This window comes from Manis pentadactyla, chromosome 12 (genome assembly GCF_030020395.1).
Source record: "Manis pentadactyla isolate mManPen7 chromosome 12, mManPen7.hap1, whole genome shotgun sequence".
Lineage (NCBI taxonomy): Eukaryota > Metazoa > Chordata > Mammalia > Pholidota > Manidae > Manis > Manis pentadactyla.
In genome coordinates, this window is record NC_080030.1 from 58,939,277 (window position 1) to 58,960,258 (window position 20,982).

Sequence of the window (20,982 nt, forward strand, 5' to 3'; positions counted from 1 at the left end):
CATAACATCACTTGATATATGCAGGGGGGAAAACTCACAAAATTAATTGGACTAGGCTCATGGCATCTCAATCTAGACAGTGAGAAAGAGAAACAGTAGCCCCTTCCTATAAATGGCAACGCTATTCTTGACCAAATTGTGCTGGTGTTAGATCATTGTATTTTGAAGTAATTTTTCTGTTGAGCAAGATATTGCTGTGGGCAAGGGACGAGGATTCACCTGAAGGGAGTAAAGATTCCTCCTGTCAGTCATTGCTTGTAGAACAGGAAGTGAAACCCAGGGAAGCCAGCCACAGCCCAGGAGAGCCTCAGGAGAACTGGGTCTAAAGTCCAAGACATAGACCCGGATTCGCCACACTCCCCAGCCTAGGGTGTCAGCCGCTGCTGCAAGGAAAAGCCAGGCAGCATTTTTGCTGATTAAGCCACTGGTAAAAAGAACTGGGAAGCAGCTTCAGTTTAACCACTGGGATTAAAATTCACCACCAACAATTGCGCAGTTGCAAGCATGGTGGGCAGTGGGGTGTGTGCGCAGGAACTGAAGGGGAGGAGGGCCAGGGAGGCCAACCCCTCTGATTGATCTTCATCTACTTTCTAAGGTAACACACCTTTTTTCTTTGCTAGTTTTTTTTTTTAATTGTGGTAAAATCATATGACAAAATGTATCATCGGAACCACTTTCAAGTGTACAATTCAGTAGTTTAAGTGCATTCATGTTGTTGTGCAACAAACCTGCAGAACATTTCCTTCTTACAAAACTGAAACTCTATACCCATTAAAAATCAATTCTCCAGGGGGCAGAGCCAAGATGGCAGCATGAGTATAGCAGCGGAGATCTCCTCCCAAAACCATGTATATTTTTGAAACTTCAACAAATACAACTAATCCTAAAAGAGAGACCAGAAGATACAGGACAACAGCCAGACTACATCTACACCTGCGAGAACCCAGCACCTCGCAAAGGGAGTAAGATACAAGCTGCGGCCCAGCGGGACCCGAGGCCCCTCCCCCCAGCTCCCGGCGGGAGGAGAGGAGTCAGAGCGGGCAGGGAGAGGGAGGCCAGGACTGCTAAACATCCAGCCCTAGCCATCCACACTGGAGTGCAGACACACAGTGCGTGGGGTCCTGGATACTAGGGAAACAGGACAGTAAGACCTGTGAGCGGGTCCCCACAGCAGGCACCCCTGGGACAAAGAAAAGCGAGTGCTTTTTGAAAGACTTAAAGGGACAGAGACCCCACAGCTGGATGGAAACTTCCCGGGACACTTAGCCCAGCAGCTGGGAATCCCAGGGAACTCCGGGCGCCCTAATACCCTGGGCGGCAGCACAGCTCAGAAGCCCCTCACAGAGATAAACAGCCTCCCGCCCGTTTCCCCTCCGCCACCGCTCCGCCATAGTGGAGCAGCTGCCTGAGGCAGCAGGGCAGGGCTTCTTTCACAGCCGCCAGGCAAGAATTAGAAACCCTGTCTGCACGCAGCTGCCCAGCACAAGCCGCTAGGGGTCACTGTTCTCCCAGGAGAGGAGGGCCACAACTAGCAAAAAGGGACATTCTCCCAGCCAGCACACATGCCAGCCCCACACAACTGTATCTATCGCCATGAAAAGGCAGAAGGATTTGATACAGACTAGACTAACCCAGACATCCTCCCCTGAGAAGGAATCTGGGGAGATAGACCTAACCAATCTCCCTGAAAAAGAATTCAAAATAAAGGTCATAACCATGCTGATGGAGCTGCAGAGAAATATGCAAGAGCTAAGGGATGATGTCCAGAAGGACATTACAGAAATGAAACAATCTCTGGAAGGATTTATAAGCAGAATGGATAAGATGCAAGAGGCCATTGATGGAATAGAAACCAGAGAACAAGAACGCACAGAAGCTGATGCAGAGAGAGATAAAAGGATCTCCAGGAATGAAACAATATTAAGAGAACTGTGTGACCAATCCACACATTCACATTATAGGGGTACCAGAAGAAGAAGAAAGAGAAAAAGGGGTATAAAGTGTACTTGAAGAAATAATTGCTGAAAACTTCCCCAAACCCGGGGAGGAAATAATTGTTCAGACCATGGAAGTGTACAGAACTCCCAACAGACGAGACCCAAGGAGGACACCACCAAGACACATAATAATTAAAATGGCAAGGATCAAGGACAAGGACAGAGTTTCAAAGGCAGCTAGAGAGAGGAAAAAAGTCACCTACAAAGGAAAACCCATCAGGCTATCATCAGACTTCTCAACAGAAACCTTACAGGCCAGAAGAGAATGGCATGATATATTTAATGCAATGAAACAGAAGGGCCTTGAACCAAGAACACTGTATCCAGCACCATTATCATTTAAATATGAAGGAGGGGTTAAACAATTCCCGGACAAGCAAAAGTTGAGGGAATTTGCCTCCCACAAACTACCTCTACAGGGTATTTTAGAGGGACTGCTCTAGATGGGAGAACTCCTAAGGCTAAACAGATGTCACCAGAGAAAATAAAATCACAGCAAAGAAAGCAGACCAACCAAATACTAAATAAAGGCAAAAATAGAATTAACTACCCACAAGAGCAGTTAAAGGAAACACAAAAGAGCACAGAATAAAACCCGCAACATATATAAAGAATGGAAGAGGAGGAATAAGAAGGGAGAGAAATAAAGAATCACCAGACAGTGTCTATAATAGCTCAATAAGTGAGTTAAATTAGGCAGTAAGATACTAAAGAACTTAACCTTGAACCTTTGGTAACCACGAATCTAAAGCCTGCAATATCAATAAGTACATATCTTTCAATAATCAACCTAAATGTAAATGGACTGAATGCACCAATCAAAAGACATAGAGTTACTGAATGGATAAAAAAGAAAGACCCATCTATATGCTGCTTACAAGTGACTCACCTCAAACCCAAAGACATGCACAGACTAAAAGTCAAGGGATAGAAAAAGGTATTCCATGCCAACAACAGGGAGAAAAAAGCAGGTGTTGCAGTACTAGTATCAGACAAAATAGACTTCAAAACAAAGTAAGTAACAAGGATAAAGAAGGATATTACATAATAATAAAGGGCTCAGTCCAACAAGAGGATATAACCATTATAAATATATATGCACCAAAAACAAGAGCACCAGCATATGTGAAACAAATACTAACAGAACTAAAGGAGGAAATAGAATGCAATGCATTCATGTTTGGAGACTTCAACACACCACTCACCCCAAAGGATAGACCCACCAGACAGAAAATAAGTAAGGACACAGAGGCACTGAACAACACACTAGAACAGATGAACCTAATAGACATCTATAGAACTCTACATCCAAAAGAAACAGGATACACATTTTTCTCAAGTGCACATGGAACATTCTCCAGAATAGACCACATACTAGGCCACAAAAAGAGCCTCAGTAAATTCAAAAACATTGAATTCCTACCAACCAACTTTTCAGACCACAAAGGTATAAAACTAGAAATAAATTGTACAAAGAAAGCAAAAAGTCTCACAAACACATGGAGGCTTAACAACATGCTCCTAAATAATCAATTGATCAATGACCAAATTAAAATGGAGATCCAGCAATATATGGAAACAAATGACAACAACAACACAAAGCCCCAACTTCTGTGGGACACAGCAAAAGCAGTCTTATGAGGAAAGTATATAGCAATCCAGGCATATTTCAAGAAGGAAGAACAATCCCAAATGAATAGTCTAATGTCACAATTATTGAAATTGGGAAAAGAAGAAGAAATGAGGCCTAAAGTCAGCAGAACGAGGGACATAATAAAGATCAGAGAAGAAATAAATAAAATTGAGAAGAATAAAACAATAGAAAAAATCAATGAAACCAAGAGCTGGTTCTTTGAGAAAATAAACAAAATAGATAAGCCTCTAGCCAGACTTATTAAGAGAAAAAGAGAATCAACACACATCAACAGAATCAGTAACTAGAAAGGAAACATAATGACGGACCCCACAGAAATAAAAGGAATTATTAGAGACTACTATGAAAACCTATATGCAAACAAGCTGGAAAACCTAGAAGAAATGGACAACTTCTTAGAAAAATACAACCTTCCAAGACTGACCAAGGAAGAAACACAAAAACTAAACAAACTAATTACCAGCAAAGAAATTGAAGTAGTAATCAAAAAACTACCCAAGGAAAAAAAACCCGGACCAGATGGATTTACCTTGGAATTTTATCAGACATACAGAAAGATATGATACCCATTCTCCTTAAAGCTTTCCAAAAAATAGAAGAGGAGGGAATACTCCCAAACTCATTCTCTGAAGCCAACATTACCCTAATACCAAAATCAGGCAAATACCCCACCAAAAATGAAAATTACAGACCAATATCCCTGATGAACATAGATGCAAAAATACTCAACAAAATATTAGCAAACCAAATTCAAAAATACATCAAAAAATCATAAACCATGACCAAGTGAGATTCATCCCAGGGATGCAAGGATGGTACAACATTTGAAAATCCATCAACATCATCGACCACATCAACAAAAAGAAAGACAAAAACCACATGATTATCTCCATAGGTGCTGAAAAAGCATTCGACAAAATTCAACATCCATTCATGATAAAAACTCTCAGCAAAATGGGTATAGAGGGTAAGTACCTCAATATAATAAAGGCTATATATGATAAACCCACAGCCAACATCATCCTGAACAGTGAGAAGCTGAAAGCTTTTCCTCTGAGATCAGGAACAAGACAGGGATGCCCACTCTCCCCACTGTTATTCAACATAGTACTGGAGGTCCTAGCCATGGCAATTAGACAAAACAAAGAAATACAACCAATCCAAATTGGTAAAGAAGAAGTTTAACTGTCACTATTTGCAGATGACATGATACTGTACATAAAAATCCCTAAAGACTCCACCCCAAAACTACTAGAACTGATATCGGAATACAGCAAAGTTGCAGGATACAAAATTAACACACAGAAATCTGTGGCTTTCCTATACACTAACAATGAACTAATAGAAAGAGAAATCAGGAAAACAATTCCATTCACAATTGCATCAAAAAGAATAAAATACCTAGGAATAAACCTAATCAAAGAAGTGAAAGACCTATACCCTGAAAACTAGAAGACACTCTTAAGAGAAATTAAAGAGGACACTAGCAAATGGAAACTCATCCCATGCTCTTGGCTAAGAAGAATTAATATAGTCAAAATGGCCATCCTGCCCAAAGCAATATACAGATTTGATGCAATCCCTATCAAATTACCAACAACATTCTTCAATGAACTGGAACAAATAGTTCAAAAATTCATATGGAAACACCAAAGACCCCAAATAGCTAAAGCAATCCTGAGAAGGAAGAATAAAGTGGGGAGGGATCTTGCTCCCCAACTTCAAGCTCTACTACAAAGCCACAGTAATCAAGACAATTTGGTACTGGCACAAGAACAGAGCCACAGACCAGTGGAGCAGAATAGAGACTCCAGACATTAACCCAAACATATATGGTTAATTAATATATGTTAAAGGAGCCATGGACATACAATGGGGAAATGACAGTCTCTTCAACAGATGGTGCTGGCAAAACTGGACAGCTACATGTAAGAGAATGAAACTGGATTATTGTCTAACCCCATACACAAAAGTAAATTCAAAATGGATCAAAGACCTGAATGTAAGTCATGAAACCATAAAACTCCTAGAAAAAAACATAGGCAAAAATCTCTAGGACATAAACATGAGCGACTTCTTCATGAACATATCTCCCCAGGCAAGGGAAACAAAAGCAAAAATGAACAAGTGGGACTACATCAAGCTGAAAAGCTTCTGTACAGGAAAGGACACCATCGATCGAACAAAAAGGTATCCTACAGTATGGGAGAATATATTCATAAATGACAGATCCAATAAAGGGTTGACATCCAAAATATATAAAGAGCTCACACACCTCAACAAACAAAAAGCAAATAATCCAATTAAAAAATGGGCAGAGGAGCTGAATAGACAGTTCTCCAAAAAAGAAATTCCAATGGCCAACAGACACATGAAAAGATGCTCCACATCGCTAGTCATCAGAGAAATGCAAATTAAAACCACAATGAGATATCACCTCACACCAGTAATGATCGCCACCATCCAAAAGACAAACAACAACACATGTTGGCGAGGTTGTGGAGAAAGGGAATGTAAATAGTTCAACCATTGTGGAAAGCAGTATGGAGGTTCCTCAAAAAGCTCAAAATAGACATACCATTTGACCCAGGAATTCCATTTCTAAGAATTTACCCTAAGAATGCAGCACTCCAGTTTGTAAAAGACAAATGCACCCCTATGTTTATTGCAGCACTATTTACAATAGCCAAGAAGTGGAAGCAACCTAAATGTCCATCAGTAGATGAATGGATAAAGAAGAGGTGGTACATATACACAATGGAATATTACTCAGCCATAAGAAGAAAACAAATCCTACCATTTGCAACAACATGGATGGAGCTAGAGGGTATTATGCTCAGTGAAATAAGCCAGGAGGAGAAAGACAAGTATCAAATGATTTCGCTCATCTGTGGAGTATAAGAATAAAGAAAAACTGAAGGAACAAAACAGCAGCAGAATCACAGAACCCAAGAATGGACTGACAGTTACCAAAGGGAAAGGGACTGGGGAGGATGGATGGGAAGGGAGGGGAAAAATAAATGGGGTAATACAATTAGTATGAATAATTAGCATCTTGGCAGGGACATGGAGAGGGCTGTGCAACACAGTGAAAACAAGTTGTTATTCTACAGCATCTTACTACGCTGATGGACAGTGACTGTAATGGGGTATGTGGGGGTGACTTGGTGAAGGGTGGAGCCTAGTAAACATAATGTTCTTCATGTAATTGTAAATTAATGATAACAAGATAAATGAATGAATGAATGAATAAATAAAAATTAAAATTTTAAAAATCAATTCTCCATTCCCCTCTCCCCTCAGCCCCTAGAATGTTGATTCTACTCTGTGTTTATAAGAATTTGACAACTCTAAGTACCTTATATAAGTGGGATCATAAAGTGTTTGTCTTTTCATGACTGACTTATTTCACTTAACCTAGTATCCTGAAGTTTCAGCCACGCTGTAGTATGTGTTAGAATATCCTTTCTTTTTAAGGCTAAATAATATTCTTTACATATCACAGTTTGTTTATTCACTCATCCATCAAACTAAATAGACATTTACATTACATAAACCACTTGGGTACTGTGAATAATGCTTCTATGAACATGGGTATACAAATATCTCTTTGAGACTCTGCTTCCCATGATTTTAGCTATATATGCCAAAATAGAATTGCTGAAATATATGATAATTTTATTTTTAACTTTTTGGTCAATATTGACTTATTTTTAAACCAGGTGGCGTTTTCACTTGTTTCAAAAATCAGAATGATATAAAATGCTTGACTGGGAAGTCTCAGTCTACCAACTTTTCATTATCCCAACCACCAACTGTAGCTAACCATCCATATAATTTTCTTTTACATTCTTGAAGTGTTCTGTTATGTAAATACATTTATATATTTTCATTTTCTAAGGCCAGAGGTAACTGTGGTAAGCAGGATTTTGGCCCCATGATCTTCACTCTTTGGTGTCATGTGTGTAGATATGTTATGTTACATAGAAAAATGGACATGGCAGACAGAAGGTTGTGGGGCCTAAAATAAGGAGACATTCTTAGATTATAGGAGTATGAGCCAAGCTAATCACTTGGGCAGCAGATAAAAAATCAGGAGCAGTAAATCGCATGGAAGTCAGGGATTCAAAGCATAGGAAAGAGTCAACACCTCTGAGGGTAGCTGCCTTTGAGGATGAACAAAGGTGGCCATGAGCCAAGGAATGCAGGCAGGTCTAGAAACTGAGAACAATGCCCCCCCACCCCACTGAGAGCCTGCAAGCAAACAGGGGCCTCAGTTCTACAGCTGTGTGGGACTGAACTCAGCCAACAAGCTGAATGAGCAGGCTTTCCCCCAGAGCCTCCCAATCAAAGCCCAGCCTACACAACACCTTGAGTTAGGCCTTGGGAGACCCAGAGCAGAAAAAGCAGCCCAGCCCACCAGATTTCTGACTTCTAGAACTAGTTCTAACCCTGGCTCCTTCAGCATAGAAAAAACTTTCCTTGCTGTATTTCACATGCTTTCAACTCCCTGCGTAATCCCTTTACAACACCCACACTCTGCTCCCTACTGCTCTCACAGCCCTCTGCTCTATTAGGGAGGTCCACCTCTTCAGCCTACCCTGAAAATGCCAGACCTCTCCTCCCCTCTGTGAGGGTACACGCTGTACCTTCAGGCAGCAGGGCCATCCCTCCACTTGCCTGTGTCCTGTCCAGTTCAGTTCCCACCGCCGCCTTCCCCACACCTGACCTCATGGGCAGCCTCCCCTTTCTGGACTCCTTCACATTCAGAGTCAAACAGGTGAGTGTTCCCTCTGCTCTATGACTCTTTCACACTGTTGATTTCCTTTGTCCAACTAAGTCAGGGACCTCTTTTACTCGAAAGCTCATTGGACCACTTGGGGAGACAGGCACATAAAACACAGTGGGAGGCCTCAGCAAAACCACTAAACCACACCGCAGTGGCTCTACCATCCTTTTCTTGGTCCTATGTTGTCCTTATTTATAACATGAAAAGCTTGGACTAGATAAGGGTTGTCAATCATTTTTCTCCCCAAAGACATTTGAAGGATATGAAACGATCCTGTTAGGAACAATGGCAATATACAATACAGTTCTTAACTCGAAAATTTTTAGAATCTCTGAGGAAAGTGGCCACATAAAGTTTGAAAAGCACCCCCCCCCAATTAGGATTGCTAGATAAAATATAACAGATAAATTTGGATTTCAGATAAACAAATAACTTTTTAGTGTTGGTATATCCCAGACATTCCATGGGACATAATTATACTAAAAAATGATTCATTACTTATCTGATATTCAAATTTCATTGGGCATCCTATAGTTTTATTTACTAAATCTGGCAACCCTACCCCTACGGTACTCTCATTCTCTCCTCTTGGGAGGATGCATCATAGTTCAAAATCACTGAACTAATTCCAGTCAATAAAAATGTATGAATTGCCAGTGCTGGTCACTGCTATGAATACAGCATAATGAGTATTCCTTGCTTTGTTTTTCTGAGATTTTTTTTTTCTTTATCTCATAGTCCTCACATTCTGGTGGAGAGCTGAGGGACACAGAGACAATCAATAAAGAAACAAGTGAATATACAGCATGTTATAGAGAAAAACAACGCAGAGGATGGAAGTGTCAGGCAGGGAGAGGAGGGGTGTGATTTTACACAAGGTGGCATTTCAGCAGACACCTGAAGGAAAGGTATTTAAATATTTGGAAGAAGGCACAATTCATCACAAAGTCCTGCTCCAATTTGTTCCTTAATGATTCATCAAATGTTTATTAAGCACCTGATTTATGCCCAGCACCAAACTAAGTAGTGACAATGCAAAAAAAGAATGTGACAGAAGCCATGGTCTTAGGCCTCCTCTGCCTTTTAGGAATTTATAGACTATAAGGGAGAGATTGGAAAGTGAGCATTATCTGAAGAGTTCAATGTGATTTGGGCAGAGGTCTAGGGGAGAAAGTGCCCCTGGAGCTAGTCTAGAAGGAGAATAATTGTTTACCAGGAGCTGTGGAAGGGCATTCAGGGCTCCAGGAAGGATCTGCTGGAGGGTGGGGAAGCTGTCAGTCATTCAGCAAGGATGGGGCAGGAGTTCTAGAGGGGACTGTCAGAGGGAGGTTGTTGGACAGAAAGTCAGAACCCCATGTGGAAATCCTTGTATGTCATGCTAGGAATTCAACCACATTCTGCAGTTGATGAGGAGTCTTCTAAAGGACTAAGTGGAATAACAGGATAGTGAAAATTACTCAGGCAACAACAATAGAGTCTTGTCCTGTTGCCTAAGCAACAAATTTAACTTCCTAAGCAGAAATTTAGCTGCAATTACCTCTAGATTAGTAATATGGATGGAAGCAAAATTTAAGAGATAACTACTTAATAGCAATGTTGAGAAACTGCTACATAGGAAAAAAGTATTGAAATTTTGTTTTACAATTTCTCCTCTTGCCTTTAGTTACACAAATTTGATCAAAGCCATTTACATTTACAATTATCAAACATTTCATGGTATTCAAGTTACCATGTCATTAGTTACCCGATTGGAATTCTTGTGCCCTTAGTTCTGAGGTTACACTCGACGAATACTTTCTTCAACTTTGGATTCTTCAGTGAGAGGTGAAAACCAAACTATATGGCATCCATTGAAGGTCATCTTTTTAAGTACTTTTTCACATTGAAAATGTGTCTTTTCAGGAGCAGTTTGCTTTGCACTTATAAAAGTTATTAAGCATCAATGCACTTCACACTCAATAATTGGCTTTCTCTTTGCCTGAACTCCAATTTGCTACTTAGTGGGGTATTTCTGCACTCTCAATTGAAAGATGATGTTAGGGACACAATTCCATTAAACTAATAATCATGGCTGTTAAACTAATAATCTTTCCCACACTGCTCAGCACTCCAAAGTTTTGTGGCAGAGGACACCATGTGCAACTTTAACTCTTAAACCCAGCTATGCTTTTTTTACATTATTTTCTTTCTCAGATTGAGACCCTTTAAAAGCCACAGCCAAGCGAAGCAAGTTGAGAAAGCGGTAATGTGTGATACATTTGGGAAAGTATTACTGACTCTTCCTACCTCTGCAGAGGAGCACGTTCTAAAAGTAGTGAAGAAAGTCTCCTGCCTCAGCCTCTTTCAAGGTCAGCACCTAATTTTGCATTTGCACTTTCCTATCCTTGAAGAGGGCCTTCCAATTGTGTAATCTGCAGACACTATAAAACCTGGATTTGTTGTTGAGCCTATGAAAAACAGGTCACACACACCTGGGAGTAAGGTAGAAGACAAACAGTTTTTTAATTTTACAGCAACTTGTTCTGCAGCCACTTTAGTTTCCCCGAAATTCCCACCAAATGTTTCCACAGTTCTAGGAGAATCTCATGTTTCCCAAGCTAACGTCCTGAGCAATGACACTTGCCGTTTTCTCCTTCCTGTTCCGCTTTGCCATAGAGAGGGGTCTTGTTGGTGCTTACGGGAAAAGTTGCCACCCTGCTGTTGATGGCAGTTTGACCACAGGGCCCACAGTCAAAGCAGTCAGCGTGGGCACAGGGCAGGGAGCCGCCGCGCTGAGCTCCAGCTCCCGACCTCCATCGCCATCTCCTGAGACGGGTGGCCATGCAGGTGCTTTCCCTCCCACAACCCTATTCATTTTCACATGAAGCAGATTGCAGGCTCTCTCTGTCTCAGCCATGTTGCCACAGAGGGCAGTGGGGAAGCCAGATGACAGGCAGACATGGAGACAGTCCTTTAACCAGCTGGGCTTTCTCCCTACTGTGTGTTCTTTCAAAGGTAGGCCTTCAGTCCCTCAGGTAAAATACACCCCCTGAGATTCCACTCTGCTAGGCTTATGTAGATATTCCCAAAGATGGAATCAGAGGGAACAAAGGAAACAACAAAGTCGCCACAGGACACTGGCCCACTGACCATAGCGGCCACAGGTGAGGCAGAGCGGTGGCTGAGAGCCTGGGCTCTGGACTCAGCTGTCCGAGTCCTGGTCCTGGGGCAGCCACTTAATAGCTCTGCAGCCTTTGGCAAATCACATAACCTTTCTGTGCCTCAGTTTTCTCATCTGTAAAACTGGGATAATAATAGCACTTACCGCATGGGGTTGCTACAAGAAAGAAATGAGTTGATGCAGATAAAATGGTTGGGAAAGGGTACTTTAGGGAAGAGTTACAGAATTTAGATCACCTGATGGAAGCATAGAATTAACTTCTATGTTTAAATGGTAAATCTGCTATTTGCCTAGTATGTATTTCCTTTCTGTAATAACAGCAATATATTATATTTTTAAAAATTAAAGCATTTAAAAAGGTACAGACTGAAAAGAACCATCCAAGAACCATCCGTCCTCCCCAGCGTCCAGCCAGCTAGATCTCCTTCCCAGGCACAATGTTGCTGGATCTCCTTCCGGGGCACATGCACCCTTCTGAGGGCCCGCGTGTGCCTACAGACATCTCTATGTTCGTGTGCGGTAGGTTTACCTTGTTAGCTGTTAGAAAGGTGACTGGAGGGACAATGCTCAGCTCTGCCACAACTTGCCTTTGGGGAGCTAAACACCTGCAGGAAGAGCAGGGTAACTACAAAGCAGAAACAGTGCTGCCACCAGGAAGCCCAGAGGAAGTGAAGTGGAAAGAAGCAGAAGTAATTCTGACCAGGTGGAGCGGCCAGTGGAAAACATTGTTGGGGCTAAAAGAGTGATTTGGATACTTTAATGTGTTTGTGCTCCAGATTCCACTCAGAATCTCATCCAAAAAGCATAAACTTTGCAAAGAAATTTTGTGTAGCCAGGATGATTTTACTCTACAATGTTGAGTACATGCAAATCACATTATTTTCTTTTTCTAAACTGAATTGAATTGAAGGTTGAGCGAGAAGATGACACCGAGACCACTTTTCACAGAGTGAGAATGCTTGAAGAAGGCCTCCTGGTCTCCAGGCTGCCATGCCCCCTGGGGATACTCTATTGGCCCATTTATGTGGAGCAGCCCTGCTCCCTCCCTGCCTTGGACATGTGGAACTTGTTCAAGTACACAGACAGGGTCAGGACTTAGTGCTTAGGACCCACCTACCCTCAGCTGGGGTTCTATCTGTGCACAAAATCTGAGTCCCCCCATTTGCAAACACACTACCCCCTCCCAGTGAAGGGTTTCATCTACAGTCTTGGCTCTCTCCAATCTGTTCTCCCCATGGCAGCCACAATGACTGTCATTTTTGTTTGTTTTTTGCTTGCTCTTTATTAAGGTTTATATCAATGTAACCATAACCATGCTTTCAGAAAGATATTCATGCTGGTTAATGTCGTGCAATTTATTTTTACTTACCCTATGCTATTTGAACCAAAAGTTGTCCATAACTTAGCTTTAAAATAAATAAACAGGATTTGGTTGTGTATTTTTTAAAATGTATTACAAACGTGTAAATATCCTCTCTCAAATGCAAATCAGACAGACAGAACCATGAGAAATTTACCATTGGTTTACTTTTTAAAAAATGAGAGAGGAAAACCTGTGCAAAAATTGGTATAACAAAGCAATTTTGTAATAGTTCAATGTCAGCTTAAAAAATTCCAAGGTTACAGTGTAATTTAGGGGGTGGGAAGCCTGTCTGCACCCATGTATTATTTTCGTAGGGCTGTCATAGCAAATCACCACAAACTGGGTGGCATAAAACAACAGAAAATTATTCTCTCACAGTTTTGAAGACCAAATATCCAAATTCAAGGTGTCAGCAGAGCTGCCTCCAAAGGCTCTAAGGGAGAACCTTTCCATGCCTCCTCCACCTTCTGGTACCTTCTGGCATTCCTTGGTTTGGGGTAGCATAGCTCCAATCTCTGCCTCTGCCATCACATGGCCTTTTCCTGTTTGTGCCTATCTGTATCCAAATCTCTCTCTCCTTTCTCTTAAATGATACCAGTTTTTGGATTTAAGTCCCACCCTAAATCCAGGATGATTTCAACTAGAGATGCTTAACAAATTACATCTGCAAAGGTCCTATTTCCCATAAGGTCACATTATGAAGTTCCAGGTAGACATGAATTCGGGGAGGGCATGATTCAACCCTCTGCCTGAATCAACTTCATTAACTATATGTATTCATATTATTATTGTATATTGAGCAAAACCAAGATCCACATAATTTCCTGAATGTGAATTATCAGTGTCAGTTCATTTCATCTGTTGAGGTCAAGAGGACTCAAAACATTAGCTATCAGTATTTCTGATTTTTATTTTTAAAAGGACATTTTTATCCTAGTTTCTCCAAATTCAGGCAAGTAATTACTTATAGCATCAACAAGCATACTTTCTGCATTCAAACATGCATCAAGTAGCATGCCACAAAGGCCCCCTGCATTTCAGCTCATGAGCATATAGTCAAATAAAGAAAATTTGCTTGTGTGACTTCCCTGGTAAACCCATCAATAATATGCTCATTGCTCAAAGACAAACACCTAATACTAAACCTGAACTTGCATGGTCTGGCCTCTGGTTCTGGCCAAATCCCTAACAAGGCCTTCCTCATTTGAAACACCCCTCTCTCATAGACCCTCTCACATTTGTGGTTTTACATCTATTTGAATGACTATCCAAATAATGAGCCCAGTGAAGGTGGAGACCCAGTCTGTTTTCCATTGTGTCTCCAACATCCAATACAGAGTATGGCACTTAGTCAATATTCATTATACATATTTGTTGAGTGAGAGAACAAACGAACTTAGCAACTTTCCCATGCCCTTTCTCATTTCTCTTTTTTGGGCAGTAGCATAGGTACAATCCGGCATACCTGAATTGGATTCAGGACAAAACCCTTTGGTAATCTAGGCAGCCTTCTTCCTGCTGAGAAAATGATAAACCAGAACAAAAGCCAAGGCTTGAGAAAGGAGGACAAATACTGCTTTTGCACATTCAACAGGGATTTTCACAGCAGGCTCTTACTTTTTCTCCCCTTTAGAAAATGAGCAATCTTTTATTGCCAAAGTAGGAGGTAGGCAGTGGAGAGCCTTGACCCGCTGGGCAGGGGCCATGTGGAGCCGCAGGATAAGGTAGCAGCTGGTAACTTGTGAGCGCATCCTCAGAGTCCCCCCCGCCAGGTTGTGTTTGGATTGGTCATATTTTCCCAGGAAGCAGGCTCCCCCCTTCTGTGTGTGAAGCTGATGGGGCCTGGGCTTTACCGGCCCGCCAACCCCCCGGGGAACGCTCTGCTGGCCAGGCACAGGGAAGTCTTGGTTTCTTAAAGGCAACAACCTGCTGTTCAAATTTAGGTTGGCCTGAACTGCCACAAAGGCAACCTACTGAAAAGTTTATTTCAAGCTGAAATGAAAAGGAAACATCTCAAATGAATCCTGCCATTTGTTTCAGTTTTCATTTTTTCACTAATTGAGCCAAGCACATTGACTTTCAGGGGGGAAAAAAATGGTTGTGGATTTCTACAGCCCAGAGTATTGATCTGGGGGAAGATTCAGTCAAATAACCAAGATGTCATTTCTGGGTAAGAGTTCCTATCTTTTTGGGTTTTAATAGAAAAATAATGAAGCCTGCAGCTGACTAAGGAGTGAATAGGAAATGATTTTCCTTCTTCTCCTGAATAAGCGGATCATTAGAAAATGGATGCAGAGAAACCCCTGAGGGAACCTCCTGTTTTTAAGGATATCCTTCTAAATGATAATCACAATGCTTCCCCAAACTGGTTTCTGCCAGGGCACAAATTTAAAATGAAAGTCTTTGCGAGCACGCTGAAATAAGCAGATGGGGTTAACTGAGGGATAAAGGGGGTGGAGGGAGTCTCTGGTTATCATGCTAATTGTACTGATAATTAATTGAATTCTGCAGAGAAGGAAGCAAATAGGGACTTTATTAGAGACTAGGACTCTACCCTGTTCCCCACCTCCCCCCTCACTGGCATCTACACCCACAACTACTCACTAGCCAAGCTCTCTGAAATTATTTGGCTGAATCTACACTAGGGCTGAGGCTGGGCCCAGGGTGGGCTGGGGCTGGGCGTGCAAGCACACAGGATAGCCAATGAACTGTCTGTAGACCAAGAGTACCTCGGTGTCACTGGACATCACGATTCTCAACCCAAAGCGATTTTGTCTGCCCTCCTCAAGTCAGGGGGCATTTGTCAATGTTGGGAGATGCGAATGTTGCCAGTAGGCATCTAGCAAGTAAAGGCCAGATGAAACATCCTGGCATGGACAGACCAGCTCCCCACTAGGAAGAATTATCTGGTCCAAATGGCCACCATGAGAACCTGAGAAACTCGACCCCCTATGAACATATAGCAGAGGAGAAAGCATGTCCAAAAGAAGGAGAATTTTTTGCTTCTGTAAATGACACTGTCTAGCCAAAGAGACTGATTTGTGAAGGTGAAGTCTCAAAAGAGGTGCAGATTTAAAATACTTTCTGTGAGCGAATTTTACATAGTGCGTCAAGTTTAACATTGCTGGTAATTGTTCAGACCTCTGAACTGGTGACTCTCACAGTCTAATTGTGGATGGATCTTTCCCACTAGGACCTGGCCCATCAGCCCTTAGAGCAAAGCACAGAGCCACAGGACAGGCAGGAAGATAATGATTGTTTCTGGCACAGCAGTAACCTTGCCTTTCCCAGGATATGAGCACTAAAGCTGGTTGTAAAGCTTTTTCCCCAGTTTTATTGAGATATAATGGGCCTATACCATTGTATTAGCTTAAGGTATAGAACATTATGATTTTATACATATGTGTATTACAAAATGATCACCACAGTAAGTTAGTTAACCTCCATTAGCACACATAGTTACACATTTTTTTCCCTTGTGATGAGACTTAGGGACTTACAAAATACAATATAATATTGTTAACTACAGTCACCATGCTGTACATTACATCCTGGCGCTTATTTATCTTACAGCTATAAGTTTGTACCTTTGAACACCTTCACCCATTCCCCTCCTTTCCCTACCCCACCTTTGGCACCACCAAATCTGTTCTTTTTTTCTATGAGTTCAGTGTTTTTAGATTCCACAAATAAATGAGATCATATGATATTTGTCTTAAGAACGTATGTTCTTTATATTTGCTTAGAACTAAGTATTTATTCCATGCTAGTTAATGCTTCTGAAGGACATTAGGGAATTCCTTGCTTTCAGAGTGAAGAAAACAATGGCTACAAAATGAATTTCTAAGAGAGACACCAGTTGCTAAATTCATTAATAAAAACAGAAATTTATTTTCACAGGAAAAAGCGAAAGCATTCAGTTAGACTTAAAATCTCCAACCCTGACACCTACACATCTTCTGGGTACCTCCATCTATTTCATCCCCCGCACCTCCCTCAGTTCTGGAGACACTAGCAAATTCCCAGCCAGGCCTCACCCCGCCAGGGGTAACCGAGGCACTCAGGGTTGCTAAACTGGGCCCCTCCTTCAGCCTAATCATGCCATGCACCAAGATTTTTTGATAGGACAACTCAGGACAGGGTGGGACCAGACTCAGCGATGATTTCCTGAGAAACCTTCTGCTGTTGGGTTCACCCTTGTCCCTTCTCCTTGAATGCTTGAGAAGATGGGAGAAGAAAACCCAAACTCTGCTTCTGTCCCTTCCCTTCACTTCCAGTCTTCACCCTCAGTGCTAAACTTAACGACACACCGAGTGCAGGAAAGAGAGCCTGCAAGGAGACCTGAGTGACAACCTTCAGTATTTGCACCCATTATATCAGGAGTGCTGAGCACTTCTGTACATCTGAGAAAATGAGGGTCCAAAGGGCATAGCTACCTAGCAGGTGGTGGAGGCAGGATTCAGTCTCAGTTGTCTCTCACCAAATATGTTCTACCTGTTACAGCTATGGAAAAGCAGCGGTAGATTAGAGTCTGTTTCCCACTAGCTGTGTGACCTCCTTATGTATCATCTTCTTATCTATAAAATGTAGATGATCATAATACTGCCTGTTCCCTGGGAATGTAATAAAGATCAACTGAGTTAATCTATGACAGTGTAAAGCATGATGCAAATGTCAGGAGGCATTATGGTTGTGATAAATGCTGCATCCTCCATGGTGGTGATAAGAGAACACACTTTCACATCTGGGTAATGCTGGGGTTCTTTTCCTCCATTGTTTCCAGAAAATATGCTGCCTAATTAAAATCTCCATTAAGTTATGAGTGATTAGTCTCTGAAGTTATTATCTAGAGAGATATTTCTATAACCACTCTGCCTTTTAGACTCCAGTCTAAGTGTTTGTTCAAAGAAAAGCATGTCATTTCGAATAGCTGCTGCAGGCTGGACTGGTCTAGTCACTGCAATTACCCCTAAAAGCATATGCCATAAAAGAATTATTTGTCCCTAAGAGCATAGTGTAAGTTTTCTTAAAAAAGATTTAATTTCCAATCAGGCTTCATTTACTCTGTTATTTGCAGAATTTATATTACCCTAGTCTGTGTCATCACCTATCTTTTCTAGGAAAACTGTGCCAGCAGGCATTATGATTCCTTTCTCTCCTTTTGTATTTGTCATCACATTACACTGTTAATACTTAGGCTGTTGGCACCACCTTCCATAGTGGACCCCTATGGGTACCCTCTCCCCTTCTGCCAACACTCCTTCTGTTAATAGGACACCTCTTCACCAAGGGGAACCCTTTCCAGGTGGTTGGGATGGGAGTGAATCACCAACGAACCAGATTCCCTTACAACAATGACTGGATCCAGGACGAGCACATGGCAGAGCCTGGGGAAGAAGGGTCTTTCCAGGGAATTTTCTGCTAGATCTTTTCAGGTAAACATGCCCAGGGGGGTCCTAAGCAGCAGGATGTGGGCCTGCATTTCTGGCAGCCACTTTGCCTTGTACCTATGGAACCCCTGTCCAAAGAATGAATCCAGCAGAGACAAGGTGAGATAAAGACTGAGCTAGAGCCCTGGCCACAAGATCTGAGCTCTTGAAATCTGTGTGAAGCCCGTGACTTCCCAATGGTGTTTCAACAAATTCCCCCTCAACTTCTAATTTATTAATTTTGTTATGGTTTGAGTTGTGTTTCAATCACTTGCAATTGAAAGCATCCTAATCCACAGTTCAGTTGAACATTTGAGTTTCAGCTCTGTAAAAGTGACGTACATGGATAAGTCTAGAGTCTGATGCCACAGACATACAGTGGTCTTCCCTTATCCACGGTTTTGTTTTCTGCAGTTTCAATACCCCTGGTCAACTGAAGTCTGGAAGCAGATGAACTTCCTTCTGATGCATGATCAGAAGGTCAATAGTAGTCTGACCCTACATCACAGTGCCAAGCTCTTCACCTCACTTCATCTCACCATGTAGGTATTTCTCTCACAACATCACAAGATGAGTAAGTACAACACAGTATTTTGAGAGAGGCCACATTCACATAATTTTTGTTAAGGATATTATTACAATTGTTCTATTTTATGATTAGTTACTTTTGCTAATCTCTTACTGTGCCTAATGTATGAATCAAACTTTATCATATGTATGTATGTATAGGAAAGCATATACATTATAGTATATGTAAGTTTCATGCAGTCCTATCTGAAGTTTCAAGCATGCACTGGGGGTCTTGGGACATATCCCTCAGGGATAACTACAGTCAGCAGGACGCCATCAGTGAGGGCGGTCTCAGTGGTTGAAGGGCTCCAAGGCTGGTGGCCTGCTGAAGCCCAGGCATAGCCCAGGAAATGGTTACTAACTAAGTCCAGTTCTCAGTCTTCTCTTTTTAATTCTTTCATGGAGGCTGACTTTGGTTTGCTCTTGGATTTTAATTAACATCCTGCACTTCTACAGCCCAGTGGAACCAGTATACCTGGATCCTTAGGTGATATTAGAAAAACCACTTTTTCTCTTTCTTCATTTTCTTCATCTATCACATCCAAATGATGGACTAACCTTGGAAAAACACTGTTAATCCTAGGGAACCACTATGATTCTTATGTCCTAGTTGTTCCCTGCATTTGTCTCATCCTCCCACATAAATCATATTTATGTGCAGAAAGACTTAAACTTCTTTTGTATCCTCGGCACATTTGGTTTTATATCACTCAGAATATTTTGGTTGGCCATATGAAAATGTTTTTGAGGTAAAATTACTTAAAAACAATAAATCAATTGACAGTAAAGTTATAAGGAAGTAGAATGGTCCCTCATTTCTCTCAAGGGGTTGAAGAACTCAGAAACTTCCAGTTATTAGAGAAAAATCTCCCAATGGACACTAATAGTTGGAGCATAAACACCATCAAAACTATAAAAGGATAATCAAGGCTAACAATTTCTTTGTGCAAGGTTACTTAGTATAAATCTTTCATAAAACGTTAGTTTTTCCCTCTTATAATTAGTAACAACTTTTTTAAGTTTTGGCAAAAAAAAAGTGTTCAAAAAGAAGAGAAAAATATTTTATAATAATTTCATGCAGGAAAAAATTAAATATTATAATTTGATCTATTCTTTTTAGGCTTTGGGGAAGAACTACAATTTTTTTGTCCCCAGATAGGGAGCAAATTCTATGCCCTACAATTTTTTTCACCTAATATTATATAATTATAATGTCCCTTAATCCCTTTCTCCCTCCCTGCACATCTACCCTCCCCAACTCCTTCCCTTTGGTAACCCCTAGTCCCTTAGAGTCTGTAAGTCTGCTTCTGTTTTGTTCCTTCAGTTTTGCTTCATTGTTACGCTCTGCAAATGAAGAAAATCATTTGGTACTTGTCTTTCTCTGCCTGGCTTATTTCACTGAGCATAACACCCTTTAGTTCATTGCCACAATTTGTACAAAAGTAATCTGGCATTTTTATTAAAATTGAAAATGCATGTATCTAAACATGGCAATGCATATCTTTTGAGACTATATTAAACAAAAAACAATTATTTGCATACAAATGTATACATTAAAGAATGTTTATTATGGCAATTTTCTTATTTATAAAAATTAGAAATAAATTGAAGGTCTGTCAATAAGGTAGTGATTTAATTTTTTTAATTGTGGAATTTTAGTCCAAGAATATTATGTAGTTAAGTAAATTAATGAGGTATATCCCTATATATTATCTTAGATATCAATATATAATAAAGTGAAAAAGTTATAGAATAATATGCATATATACATACTATAGTTTATAATATGTATAGTATAAAGAAAATGACAGATATTTGTGAATATGATTGTTTAAAAAAGGAGGTATAGTGGGATTCATTTGAACTGCTAGTAGATTAACAAAGGGTTGTTAATGCCCATTTGGGGCAAGATGGGAAGGGAACCAATTTTACTTCATAAACATCTTTATCTTTGGAAATATATCTGCAAGTGTGTATTGCTATTTGATCCAAAACTAAAGAAAATGAATGGCCATTACAT

General features: G+C 40.9%; 1 long non-coding RNA gene across 1 annotated transcript in view; it reads left to right on the forward strand.

Moving 5' to 3' along the window:
* The first annotated feature begins 540 nt into the window (after positions 1-540).
* LOC118921776 (uncharacterized) overlaps positions 541-20,982 on the forward strand; it is a 59,701-nt gene continuing 39,259 nt past the window's right edge. The window contains exons 1-3 of the long non-coding RNA XR_005028508.2: positions 541-595; positions 18,237-18,398; positions 18,807-18,934. This is a non-coding gene — a long non-coding RNA (uncharacterized LOC118921776). The remainder of the gene's footprint in view (positions 596-18,236; positions 18,399-18,806; positions 18,935-20,982) is intronic.